General features: G+C 40.9%; 1 protein-coding gene and 1 long non-coding RNA gene across 2 annotated transcripts in view; one reads left to right on the forward strand and one right to left on the reverse strand.

Annotated features, from left to right (window-relative positions):
• Window positions 1-13,946, forward strand: part of LOC132379272 (cardiac-enriched FHL2-interacting protein) — a 94,554-nt gene that overhangs the window by 41,799 nt on the left and 38,809 nt on the right. The gene's annotated exons all lie outside the window — the stretch shown is intronic.
• LOC132379271 (uncharacterized) lies at window positions 10,797-12,321 on the reverse strand. The gene is made up of 2 exons (XR_009507348.1): window positions 12,218-12,321; window positions 10,797-11,959 (listed from the first exon to the last, which is right to left on the reverse strand). It is a non-coding gene; the product is annotated as an uncharacterized LOC132379271 (long non-coding RNA).

Here is a 13,946-nt window from a genome sequence, read left to right on the forward strand (position 1 = left end):
TAACCTTAGAATCTCACCCTAAACAGAACTCTGACTCCTGAACCCCTCCTTCAACAGCAAGACCCCTACTCCTGAACCCCAACCCCTCCTAACAGATTCCCTCCCCCCTTATCCCGGTTCCCCCGATAGGGCTCACACTGAATGGACAATCTTGTTGAGATATTGATCTCAACTGATTTGGAAAGGAAAGCAGTGAGGAACTGATAAAGCATGGCAAAGGAGACATGGTACCCATTGTCATCCAAGTTTTTATATTGAAATTCCGTGACGACTACCACAAACGACTGGACAGGTTATTGAGGAAGTAATAGGGTATTAGGATTGTCTTATCTGTGTTGAAGACTGATTCTGTAAAGGGTGGCAAATGACACCCTTTGTATGCTTCAAAAGGTCACCAATCGTACTGGTGCCTAAGAAGAGCAGGGTGAGCTACTTTAGTGACCATCACCTAGTAAAAGCCTCTTGTCCACAGAATCAACATTTCTAAAGATCTATTCTGGGTCCAACCTATTGATGCAATTACAATGAATTCATGCACGTGCCTATATCTCATTAGGGGTTTGATGAAATTTGGTATATCACCAAAAGACAGTAACAAATTTTTACACAAGTACATGGAGAGCATTCTAACTGGTTACATTACTGTCTTGTATAGAGCAAGGGTCGGCAACCCGCGGCTCTTGAGCCGCATGCGGCTCTTTGATCTCTGTGCTGCGGCTCCCCGTAGTTTGTTAGTTTTTGAAATGTAATTCGAAATTTGAAGATTATGGTGATCTTGTACAATCTAAAAACGTTGTGGAGACCCCATTTCCTGGCACATCCGAACCGGCTCACAATTAGCCACCGTTCCGGCTAAGGGAGATAGCCTACGGGGGTTTGTGAGTACGTGTCTTTTGGAGCATCCGCGCCCCCGGGGACGGGTTGAGGGAGGCTTTAAATCAAGGCTGTTTAGTTTGAATAAAGTTACCTTTGACTGCAGTGTCTTTATTTTAATGCTGCGTGTAGCGCTACACCGCTACAACGTGTTTTTTATCGCTATTAATATACATCACCACTGCCAATGCCTGACACCCGCCAGTGCGCGCTTTCTTTTAATTCTTCGATCCAAGGTAGGCTAACTATGGAGTAACCTTCAACTCAACGTCTTTTTTTCGGAGTTCAAAATGTTTTTGTTGCATGCAGAAATGTAATTTCATTTTCTCTGCAGGAGTTCATCAATTTCATAAATGCAACACATTTTAGTTTGTTTATACATAGCATAAAGGCAAAAAAACTGTTGTATGCAGTATTATTTCATTTTAAATGTCAAATGGGTTTTGTGGCTCCCAGTGTTTTCTTTTCAGTGGGAAATGGGTCCATATTGGCTCTTTCAGTGGTAAAGGTTGCCGACCCCTGGTATAGAGGTTCCAATGCACAGGATTGGAAAGCACTGCAGAAGGTTGTAAAGTTATCCAGCATCATCATAGGGACTTATCCCCCTCCTTTGTTGAAAAATTGCAGAATTCACCATGAAAGACCCTCACCCTTTAGGACATGTCCTCTTATCAAAGTTTTCTGTAAGATTCTGTTGTAACTCTGAGATGTTAAATGATACAGTCCTGAAGGGGATCCATTGCATGGAATTTGTTGTGTTGCAGCGTCAGTACAGTGCATTACATAAAAACACTAGAATTACAGTAAGAATACAAAATCAATCAGTTGTGCAAATAGTGATGTAGGTTCATGGTTTCATGGACTGTTCAGAAAGCTGATGGCAGAGGGGAAGAATCTGTTCCTGAAATGTTTAAATGTGGGTCTTCAGGCTCCAGTACCTCTTCCCTGATGGCAGTGATGAGAGAAGGGCAGGACCTGGGTTGTTGGGAGTTGTTGCTGGAATAATACACATCAAAATTTTCACCTCACTCATTCACTCATCTGGATTTATCTTCCCTCATTCGTCTTTAACCTGCACGATTGGTCTTTGCCCTTTGCTGTGTGTTCTGAATTTATAAAACAGATGCTGCACCAGGGATGCTAGAAATAGCAGCAATGAAATCATCTTCTCTGTCTGCAATGAACCTCTCACTCTTTCCAGCCCTCATAGAATCAGATCAGTATCTTCACTTTGTTGGCTCAAGGACATGATTTAGGACTTTCTCTGGGATCTGAGATTGCTAGAGCACGTTTCACATTAGTTGTTTGTTCAAAACATGAGAGATCTAGGAATCCAAACAATTACACACAAAATGCTAAAGGAACTCAGCAGGTCAGGCAGCATCTATGGGAATGAATAAATACTAGATGTTTTGGACTGAGAACTTTCATTCGGACCTGATAAAGTCTTGATCAAGGTCTCATCCTGAAAAGTCAACTGTTTATTCTTTTCCATAGATGCTGCCTGACCTGCTGATTTTCTCCAGCATTTTGTATTGATCGTTTGTCAGTCTTTGTTTGTGTGTAGTTTTTCATTGATTCTATTATATTTCTTCATTCTGCTGCGATTGCCTACAAGAAAATGTTTTTAGTGACATTTAGTTAATGTACTTTGATAATAAATTTTCTTTTAAGTTTGAATGGAGTCTGAGAGGTTCCTGGCTTTTTTTTAAGTAATCTGGGCAGGCCTTTTCTGAGCTGCTGGGGAACTGATCTGAATTTCTTTACAGATTAACAGTTGAGGGTCACTCCTCTGAAATAGGTAGTGAACTCTATCACTTGAACATTAGTGTGTGGATAAGTCTTCCTTAATTGGAATACTTTCAAATATCAAATTGTTCTAAATGATTAATCATTTTAACTAGCTTTATTGTTACATGTACATTGAAACATTGAATCATACAGTGAAACGCGTCATTTGCATCAACGATCAACATATCCCATGCATGTGCTGAAGGCAGCCTGCAAGGGTGGCCATGCTTCTAGTGCCAACATAGCATGCCCATAACTTACTAAACCTCACTCATACCTCTTTGAAATGTGAGAGAAACCCAGAGCACCTGGAGGAAACCTACATGGTCACGGAGAGAACGTCCAAGCTCCTTTTAGACAACGGTAGAATTGAACTTGGATTGCTAGCGCTGTAAAGCTTTACGCATCTTCTGTCTCCCATTGTGTATCACTGGGTGTGATCAGATTCAATTCGATGCCCTCTGTTATTCAAGCTGCTTCAGTATGTGACTTACCTGGCTTATTCACAACCTGCACATTAACAGCAACCAGCAACAACTTGGATTGCCTGCTGCCTTTGCTAAATGATAAGGTTGTTCACAAATTCTTCCTGCCTTACAGGTTTCTTTGTAATATTTCAAAACTTGCCCTTGTACCTTTCTGAGTCTGATTCCATTTTTTTGCCATGTTTTTGCAGAAGAATTCTTAACACAACTTTATTTTACAGAAAAATGCAGAACAAAGCCAGTGTTCATTTTCAACCTTGATAATTGTGTAAAAACAAGTAGATAGACTCAGCTGCAAAACCCAGCTGGTCAGGCAGCATCTGTGGAAAGAAATTACAGTTGATCTTTTGGGTCAACTGGTTGCTGCTCTCCCAACATCAGTCCTCATCAGAGGATCAGAGTTAGAGAGGGTCAGCAAACTCCTCAGCATTATAATTTTGGAGGACCTGTCCCAGCATGTACTATATGTGAAATTATGAAGAGAGCATGGCAGCACCTCTACTTCCTTAGGAGTTTGCAAAGATTTGGCATGACATCTAAAATGTTGACAAACTTGTATATATTTGTAGTGGAGGGTGTATTGACTGGCTGCATCACAGCCTGGTATGGAAACATCAATACCCTTGATTGGAAAGTCCTACAAAAAGTAGTGGACATTGCCCAGCCCATCATGGGTAAAACACTCCCACCATTGAGCACATTGACACAAAACATTGTCACAGGAAAGCAGCATCCTTCATCAAGCTCTCTTAACAACACACCCACAAAATACTGGAGGAAATCAGTAGGCCAAGCAGCCTGAAACATCAACTGTTTACTCATTTCCATAGATACTGCCTGGCGTACTGAGTTCCTCCAGATTTTTGTGTGTGTTGCTTGGATTTCCAGCATCTTGTTCATGTTTTCTACTCACTACTACCATCAGGTAGGTTCTACAGGAGCCTCAGGATTCACACCACCAGGTTCAGTTATTACCCTCAACCATCAGGCTCTTGAACCAAAAGGGATATCTTCACTCAACTTCAATTGCCCCATCACTGAAATGTTCCCACAACTAATGGAGTCTCTTTCAAGTACGCTTCATATTATGTTCTCAATATTTATTTTATTTATTATTTTATTAATCATTATTATTTCTTTCATTTTGTATTTGCCTAGTTTGTGGTCTTCTGTGTGTTGGTTGAATGTCTTTGATTGAATCCGTTATGGTTGTTGTTCTATTATGGATTTATTGAGTATGCCCACAAGGAAGTGAATCTCAGGGTTGTATATGGTGACATATATTTACTTTGATGATAAATTTACTGAGAACTTTCAGAGAAATCAGAGGATTAGGAATTCCAGAGGTGAGGACAAGTAACTGAATCAGTAATAACTGGATGCCAGGATTGTATACTGAGGGGATTTCAGTCTCAGCCTTGGTTAGTTGGTAAAAGTTGCCTCTAAGCCTGAAGGTTGTAGATTCAAGCCTGGGTATAGAAATGTTTCAGCACTGGATGTGCATGAAGGCACTGTCAAAGTCAAAGTCAGTAAAATTTAGTATCAAAGTACGTATGCATATCCTAACACGCACCACCTTGCAATTCATTTTCTTGATTTACAGGAAAATAAATAAATACAAAAAAATTAGAAAACTATACATTGACTAACAAAGACTAACAAGTTACTAATTTTCAAAAATGTCAGGATGGAACACAGCCTGCATCACAGCAGAAAAAATTGATCAGCTGGTTGAGTGGTGTTGCAACAACAACCTTGCACTCAACATCAGGAACTCCAAGGAATTAATTGTGGACTTCAGGAGGGGGAAATCAAGGGGACATTTATCAGTTATAATCAAGAGATTAGCAATGGAAAGGCTAAGTAGTTTCAAGTTCCTGGGTATCAACATTTCTGAAGACCTAACCTTGACCCAACATATTGATTCATATAAGTGTCATATAGTGTCGTAGGAAGTCATTCCTACCTGTGGCCATCAAACTTTACAACTCCTCCCTAGGAGTGTCAGACACCCTGAGCCAATAGGCTGGTCCTGGACTTATTTCCACTTGGCATGATTAACTTATTATTTAATTATTTATGGTTTTATATTGCTATATTTCTTCACTATTCTTGGTTGGTGCGGCTGTAACAAAACTCAATTTCCCTTGGGATCAATAAAGTATGTCTGTCTGTCTGTCAATTACAAAGAATTACAAAGACAGGATTTTGAGGAGAATTGGTATGTCAAGAAACTCAGCACAAATTTCTACAGATGTACCATGGAGAGCATTCTAACTGGTTGCATCATCAATCTGGTACGGAGGGGCTGCTGCACAGGATGGGAAAGAGCTGCAGAAGGTTGCAAACTCAGCCAGCTCCATCATGGGCACGAGCCTCCCCAGCATCGAGGACACCTTCAAACAGCAATGCCTCGGAAAGGCAACATCCATCACCCAGGATATATCCTGTTCTCATTGCTACCATCACGGAGGAGGTATAGAAGCCTGAAGCGCACACTCAGCATTTTAGGAACAGCATCTTACCTTTAGCCATCAGATTTGTGAATGGACCACCAACCCATGAACAATAGCTCACTAGTTTTGTTCCTCTCTTGCACGATATATACACAGTATATTGTAATTTATAGATTTTATTATGAAATGTTGCACTGTACTGCTACTGAAAAAACAACAGATATCACAACTTATGCCAGTGATCTTAAACCTGATTCTGATTCTGAAATTGGTACAAAGTCAAGAATAAAAATTCTGTTTGGAGGCATTGAGTGTTTAGAAAAGTATGGATGAATGATTATTGCAGCATACAGAATACTCAAAGGTCTTGATGGAATCAATGTGGAGAGATCATTTCCTTTGGTGGCAGATTCTAGAATTAAGTGTTTACTATTTAAGAATAACAAAGAGATGGGGAGATTTTCTTTTCTTCCAGCAAGATGCATTTTTGGAATGGTCTTCCTCAAGGAGAGCTAGAAGTGAAGTCATTGAATACCTTTAAGGCAGTAGCTGTAAAATTCTGTAGTTGGAAAGGGAAACAATGTGACATGGCAATCAGATCAGTGTGCATTTTGAATTGCAGAACAGGTTTGAAGATCAAGCAGTCTACTTCTGATTCATGTGTTTGGATTAATAACAAGATGGGTGAACTAATAGCAGAAATGGAAATCGACTCACACAATCGTAGAGCATTGCAGCACAGAAACAAGCCCTTTGGCCCTCCTAGTCTTTGCTGAACTGTTATTCTGGCTATTCCATTGACTTGCACCTTGACCTTTGCCATCCATACCCTTCCCACCCACATACCTATCAAACTTCTCTTAAACCTTGCAACCAAACCTGCGTCCACCATGTCTGCTGGCAGCCCATTCCACATTCTCATCACTCTCTGAGGGAAGAAGTTTCTCGTCAGGTTCTCCTGTAGTATTTCACCTTTCACCCTTAACCTATCAACTCTATTGAAGTTCTAGTCTTAGCCAACCTCAGTGGAAAAAGCCAGCTTGCATTTACCCTCATAATTTTGTACACAGTAACTGGGTCATCTAGTTACTAAGGCATGGTTGCACAGGCTGGGAAATAAATACACTAGAACTGATATCTCTGATAAAGAGATAAGTAAGCGAGTAACAGCAGGAGGAAGGAGCAGTCTCAGACAGCATCAACAAGTTTCAAAAGTTTCAAAAAGTTTCTTTTACACAGATGTAAATGGGAGCAAATTAATTGTTACTCCAGCTCTAATACAGTGCAAAAATACACAATAAGATAAAGTACATAATAATAATTAAAACACAAACATAAATATACAAGTCAGCTTATATACATGGACATTGGTTATGTGTACATAAAGAAATGCTAGGTACGTAAGGTGGCTGACAGAAAATGATAACGTATTGGTGGTTGAGAACAAGGAGAAAGGCCCATTGTTTGAGCTGTAGTAGGCTCCCTAAAAGAGTGGTGAAGAATGGCAGAGTAGAAATTGGTAAAGTACAAGGTAAAGCAATAAATAAAGGAAATTTATTATCATCTGTGGCTCCAGGTAGATATTTGCATGCAACTACAGCCACACCCTGTTACAGCACTTCGAGGGGCAGGCTAAACCAAATGAGGATGGCCGGCAGGCTTGTACCCTGGTGAGATAGGGACATGCCTGCCCTAGAATGTGATGTCTGCTCTGGCAAACTAGATGGGTGAAATCAACAGTGAGATCCAATGACCAGCTTGGCAGTTCTGCAATGCTTTGTGGAGAGCAAAGGACATGTCACAGCAAAGAAGGAGTCATGGTCATTCACTGCCACCAAGGAAAACCCCAGTCTGTGACAACCACTTGTACTACTGATCTCAAAACTCGAAGGTCTAGAGAGTGGAACTGCTCCACTTTAAAGATCTCCCACACAGGTCTCCTGTCATTGCTGGATTTATGGACAACCAACACGTATACAGTATGTCACTATATACCACCTTGAGATTCATTTTTCTGCAGGCATTTACGGGAAATTTTTTTAAATACTTCCAAATTTATGAAGAACTACACGTACACAAAGATTGACACATAGCCAATGTGCAAATGAAGGCAAATTGTGCAAATAAAATAAATACGGAGGACATGAGTTGTCAAATGTCCTTGAAAGTGTGCCTGTAGGTGGTAGAATCAGTTCAGAGTGGTGGTAATCGACGCTGGTTCGGGAGCCTGGTGACAATATCTGTTCCTGAACGTGGTGGTTTGGGACCTCCTGCCCGATGGCTGGAATGAAAAGAGAGTGTGGAATATGAGGTCGGTGCAGGGAAGAGCTATCGATGTTAAATATCAGCTGTGATTATATTGAACACCAAGGGAGTCTGAGGGGCGGGTCATCCTCATGTTTGGTTCACCAGGTTTATTTCCTGCACCTCATGAGCTAACCACCACCCAGATATTTTTAGACAGTAGCTGTGACTAATATCTCACCTTTTATTTTGAAATAAATTGCTTTTCTACTGAACTGAGAAATCAGAGTGAATCAGGCTTAATATCAGACATATGCTGTGAGATTTGCTGTTATGCAGCAACAGTACATTGCAATACATATTGATAAAAACTGTAAATGACAGTGTGTATATTCTTTCAAAGTTAAATATGTCGTGCAAAAAGGGAAAAAAGAAGTAGTGAGGTAGTGGCCATGGGTTCAATGTCCATTCAGAAATCGAATGGCAGAGGGGCAGAAGCTGTTCCTGAGTCGTTGAGTACGTGCCATCAGGCTTCTGTACCTCCTTCCTGATGAGAGCAAGGCATGACCTGGCGGATGGGTGTCCTTAATGACGGATGCCACCTTTTTGAGTCATTGCTCCTTAAAGATGCCCTGGATGCTGGGAAGGCTCGTGCCCATGATGGAGCTGACTGAGTGCACAGCTTATTTCAATCCACTGCAGTGCCTCACTCCCCCCACCCCCAATATCAGGTGGTGATGCAACTAGTTAGATACTCTCCACAGTACATCTGTAGAAATCAGCGAGCGTCTTTGGTGACATGCCACTGTTAACGAAATCCATAAAACTGCAACTTCACAACGTTGCTTCACCCTTTGAAGGAATCCATTCGAGTGATAGACAGGATTTGCATTCACAACCTACTGGTAAAAGCCAGAATCAAGTTTGTATTGTGAATTAAAAGCTCATATTTTTATATGCTCAGTAATCAATCAATAAACAATCATAGTAGGTCACCTGATTAGAGGAGGGATGAAGAAACTTTAGAGGCTGCAGGATGTTTACCAGGATGTTCTCCAGATTAGACATCATGTCTTAGAGGAGTGATCGAGTGAAGGAGGTTGAGATGTGACTTGTACAAGATGATAGGACCAGAAGTTGGAGATCATAAGATCACAGATAGGATGGACAGTCTGCACCTTTCTCCCAGGGTGGAAATGGCTAAAATGAGAGGGCATAAATTTGGAAAAAAGTTTTGGGGGAATGTCAAAGGTGGGTTTTTAACACAGAGGGTGGTGGATATGTGGAACACACTGCCAGAGGGTGGTGGATATGTGGAACACACTGCCAGAGGGTGGTGGTGGAGGCAAATACACTAGGATCATTTCAGAGACTCTTAGATAGGTGACTGTATGATTCAGAATTGGAGGGCTATGTGGAAGAGAAGGGTTAAATTGATCTTAGAGCAGGTTAAAAGATTGACACAACATCATGGGCTGATGGACCTGCACTGTGCTGTAATGTTTTATGTGTATAGCCTCTGTCCAGAAAGTGAATTTTAATACTGACTTCCAATTGGATCCGATTATATGTGTTTTGAGGAAAGTATAGGAGAGATGTTGGAGTTACATTTTTTCACACAGAGTGCTGGGTGCTTGGAACACCCTGCCTGGGGTGGGGGTAGAGGAAAATACACTAGGGACATTTCAGAAACTCTCAGGTAAGCACACGGATGATAGAAAATAAAGGGCCATGTGGGAGGGGAGAGTTAACTCGATCTTGGAGAAGATCACAGCGGCGTGTGTCGCAGGGCCTGTGCATGCTGTAATGTTCTATGTTCTATGCTCTAATTGCAAAGTGTTGTTTGTTGAAATTCCTTTTCTGGAATCTTGGGAATTTTGGAAGACAACCAATTCAGTGTTCTCTTTTAGAACTATACTTGCAGAAGCTTTACAGTGGGTTTTATATTCCTCGCTCATGATTTGTTCTCCTCCTCTATAATCCACTGGTTGTTATTTAAAATTCTTGCAGTCCCCAGTCTTCCTTCTGCAGTCTGTGACATTTTGAGCCCTTTTCTTTCAATCTAACATCACCCTTCTTTAGCCATAGATGGGTCACTTTTCCCATAGGCTCTTTATACCCAGTATATTCACTGAGAATTATGAAATATTTCTTCCTGGAGAAGATCAAAGGCTGAGGCTCAAGCTTACAACAGGAATACATGCAAGTTTGTGAAGCATTTCATATTTTTAGGAGGGGGATGATGGGCCAAAGAACTTAATTCTGCTCCTATGTCTTATGGTCTTCTGAGTCCCTGTACCTGCTGGACTTAAATCCAAAACTCTTCATCCCTGGCCACTGTCAAACCTCAGTGTGATTGGTCCTGGATCAAATTATCCAGATAATATTCTCCCTTTCTCATACATCATAATGTTTTGTGCTTTGCATGTGCCATGTACCAACATGGTGAGAATTAAAAGCTTATATTTTTATATGGTCAGCAATGAATCCTGCCCATCTCACCAACATGGATTTCTTTGGGTGATGAAGCAATGTGGATTCTCAGTTGCTGTAGGCTGGAAGGTTTATGCAACTTGGAAACATTGGGCTTTGCTGAGTGATATCACAGAGCTTCTGTTCTGTGTGAAAAGAAAAACAAATTGCTAAATTGCTGTAGCTCCTATTTCAGTGCTTAGTTTTGAAGCTAAATGAGGCAGTAGTCGAGTGAAATTATGCCTGATGGGAAAGATTCAGTCTTTCCTGGGAGCAATGAGAGGAATACCCAACCAAATCTCTCCATGTAAGGTGCCAATTCAACCACCAGACCCTGGCAACAAATAGACAAGCATGTGGAATCCACCATGGGAGAAGATTGTTGACGATCACTGTAAAGCACACTACTGTGCACCTCAGCATCTCACGGCAGAATTCACACCGAGTTCAAGGACATGAGAATCAGAATCAAGACCAAGTTCGAGTTCAAGTTCATTGTGATTCCACCATTCATGTATACTGACAAACACAATGTTTCTCCAGATCAAGGTGCACAACACAGTACATATAACTCACAACAACATACAAAGTAATATTATCACACATAAACTAACAAGTAATAAGGTGCATTTACAACACAAGTTAAAAAGTAAATACTGTTTTGCTCTTGGCACTGATGAGACCTGGGTGGAGGTAGGGAGTTCAGTAGTCTTACAGCCTGGGGGAATAAGTTGTTTCCCATCTTAACAGTCCTTGTCCTGATGTCGGTACCTCCTGCCTGATGGTAGGGGGTCAAAGAGATTGATGTATGAAAGGGAGGGATCCTTGACAATGCTAAGGGGCCTGTGCACACAGCACTGCTGATAAATATCTCAGATGGGTGGACAAGAGGCCCCAATGATCCTCTCATCAGGGTAACTGACACGTTTCATAACATCTGTTGTTTTGAAGCAGCCGTACAGTGCAAGTCATTGAAATTACAATAATATACTAAAAGGTAACTAAATAGTGCAAAACGAGATCTAAATCGTGAAGCAGTCTTTGCCATTAAAAAATCTGATGACAAAGGAAAAGAAAACACTTTGTTTACATCCTCAGGCTCCTGTACTTCCTCTCTGAGAAAAGAGAACACGTCCTGGATAGTGAGGATCCTCCATGATGGGTGTCCCCTTCTTGAGGCATCACCATTTGAAGGTATCGTCAATGGTGGAGAGGGTTAAGCCAAGTTCAGGTTTATTGTCATCTGACGGTTCATATATACAACCAAACAAAACAACGTTCCTCCTGACCACAAAGCACCCACCAAACATCAAACACAGCACAAACGATAAAATATTACCAGAAATAAATTGATAAAATATGGAATTGGCTGAGTCTACAATCCTCTGCAGTCTCTTTCGATCCTGTGTATGAAGCCTCCGTACCAAGTGATGATGCAGCCAGTAGAAAGGCTGTATTGCCAGAATACTGGAGCCAAAGCACAAATGGGGGTGAATTACCCTTGTTGAGGTATCATAATATCAACTAGACAGTCAACGAAACTCCATTCAAAAATGACATAAGAGTCAGGGTGCAGTGCCCAAGCTCCTTGGCTTTATTGCAGACTCAATCGCATGACGTCGTGAATAGGGAGTGGAACTGAAAACAACAAAATACAGTGTAATTACCACATTGTTCCATTCACACAAGTAAATATACACAGATAAGTAAGAAGTTACTTAAGTTTCCTGGAGGTAAGTATTATAGGATTCTGACAAGTATACACTACAGGTAAGTAATATGTGTAAACTATTAGCATCTAAGTTAGTGTCTAATAAACTCAAAAATATCAATCTATTTCAGCAAATCTTATTCATACCTTTAGATTAACTTCTAAACAATATAAAATCAACTTACAAGCAAAGCTACTGCTGAGAAAACAACAGAATGGCTTTGGATAGAAGCTTCTTTAGCTCCCAACATAAATTTCTGCCCTTCTCCCAGCTAATATGCCTTCCGACTTACTATTTCCTGACTGCACAGGAAGTGACCTAATATAAATCTGAAACTGCTCATTTCAAAATAAAAGCTGAATGTGCTTTTATCACACATAAAAAAAACAAACAATTGCCAGAAGAACAGATGAGGGGTGTTTAATAGATGTTTGAGGGAGGACCTGTTGATTGGTGCTGCTGACTGATAAAGCTCCATTAACCTAAAACATTGACTGTTCAATGAATGCTGTCAGATCTGTTGAATAGTTTCAGCATTTTGTTTTTGTTGCGATGTTCTAGTTATGACTTACTCAACCAACATCAGCAGAGCATGTCTAAATACTCACGTATCCAATTAATTATTCACTTATTGCAACATCTGTGGAATCTTGCTGTGCTCACATTGATTGATACTTTTCCCTCTATATTACATCAGTGTTTACACATGACAAGCACTTAATAGCAGTGAGTGGTTTGTGAGCTCATGAGAGGTTCTGTGGAAATCTAAGCCTGTTTGTTCTTCAATGACTATTTATAACAGTCTGGCTGGTTCAGCAGATGAAACCATGACGACGGCTGGCTCATTCCTTTTCTCACTGTGGCAATGTGAGCACTGAGCAGGGAACCAAAGGTTTACAGTCTTCAGTTATTCTGTGTTTGGTGATTCAAGCCTTTCCTCTGGATGGTAACTGTCTTTGAATGACCACTATCACTACTGAGGAACTATTAACGGGCTCAGGATTATCATTGGGAAATTAACACTATGAACCAAAATGTCAGTTAGTGTCAGCTTTTGCATCAGGCGAGACTAACAACAGCAGATTATTCATCCTTTCATTTCAGTCTGGAAGAAGGGTCTTGGCCTGAAACATTGACTGCTTATTCATATCCATAAACAATGCCTGACCTGCAGAGCTCCTCCAGCATTTTGTGTGTGTTGCTCTGGGTTTCCAGCATCTGCAAACTTTCTCGCGGTTAAGATTATTTTCTTATTCACTTTCTGACCACAATGGAAATGTCAGCATTTATTGTTCATCCCTGATTTCTTGAACAACGTGCCACAGAAGCGTAGAGTTAGCGTAATGCTATTACAGCTCAGGAATCTGGACTTCAGAGTTCATTTCTGGTGTCCTTTTTGAGGAGTCTGTACTTTCTCACTCTGGAATATGTGGGATTTCCCCAGATGCTCTGGATCCTCCCACAGTCCAAAGACAAACTGCTTAATCGTCATTGTAAATTGTCCTGTGATCGGGCTAGAATTAAATCAGGGTTGCTGGGTGATGCAACTTGAAGGGCCAGGAAGGCCTGTGTCTGTGTCTCGAAATAAATAAATAGTCTGAACAAGGAGCTCCGTCACTGGTGGATATGAAGTCACCTGCAGGCAGATGGCAGATTCCCTTCCCTGAGCCAGATGAGATTTTATAGCCATCCTGAGAGCTTATGAGCAGTGTTTTGTGGATATTGCTCTGGATTTAATTAATTCCACATTGTTATTATTATTATTGAGATACAATGTGGAATAGGTCCTTCCAGCTCTTTGAGCTGCACTGCCCGGCAACCCAACTGTTTAACCCTAACCTAATCACGGGACAATTTACATTGACCAATGAACCTTCTAACCTGTACATCTTTGGATTGTGTTAGGAAGCTGG

The sequence above is a fragment of the Hypanus sabinus genome, chromosome 21 (genome assembly GCF_030144855.1).
Source record: "Hypanus sabinus isolate sHypSab1 chromosome 21, sHypSab1.hap1, whole genome shotgun sequence".
In the NCBI taxonomy this organism is placed as follows: Eukaryota; Metazoa; Chordata; class Chondrichthyes; order Myliobatiformes; family Dasyatidae; genus Hypanus; species Hypanus sabinus.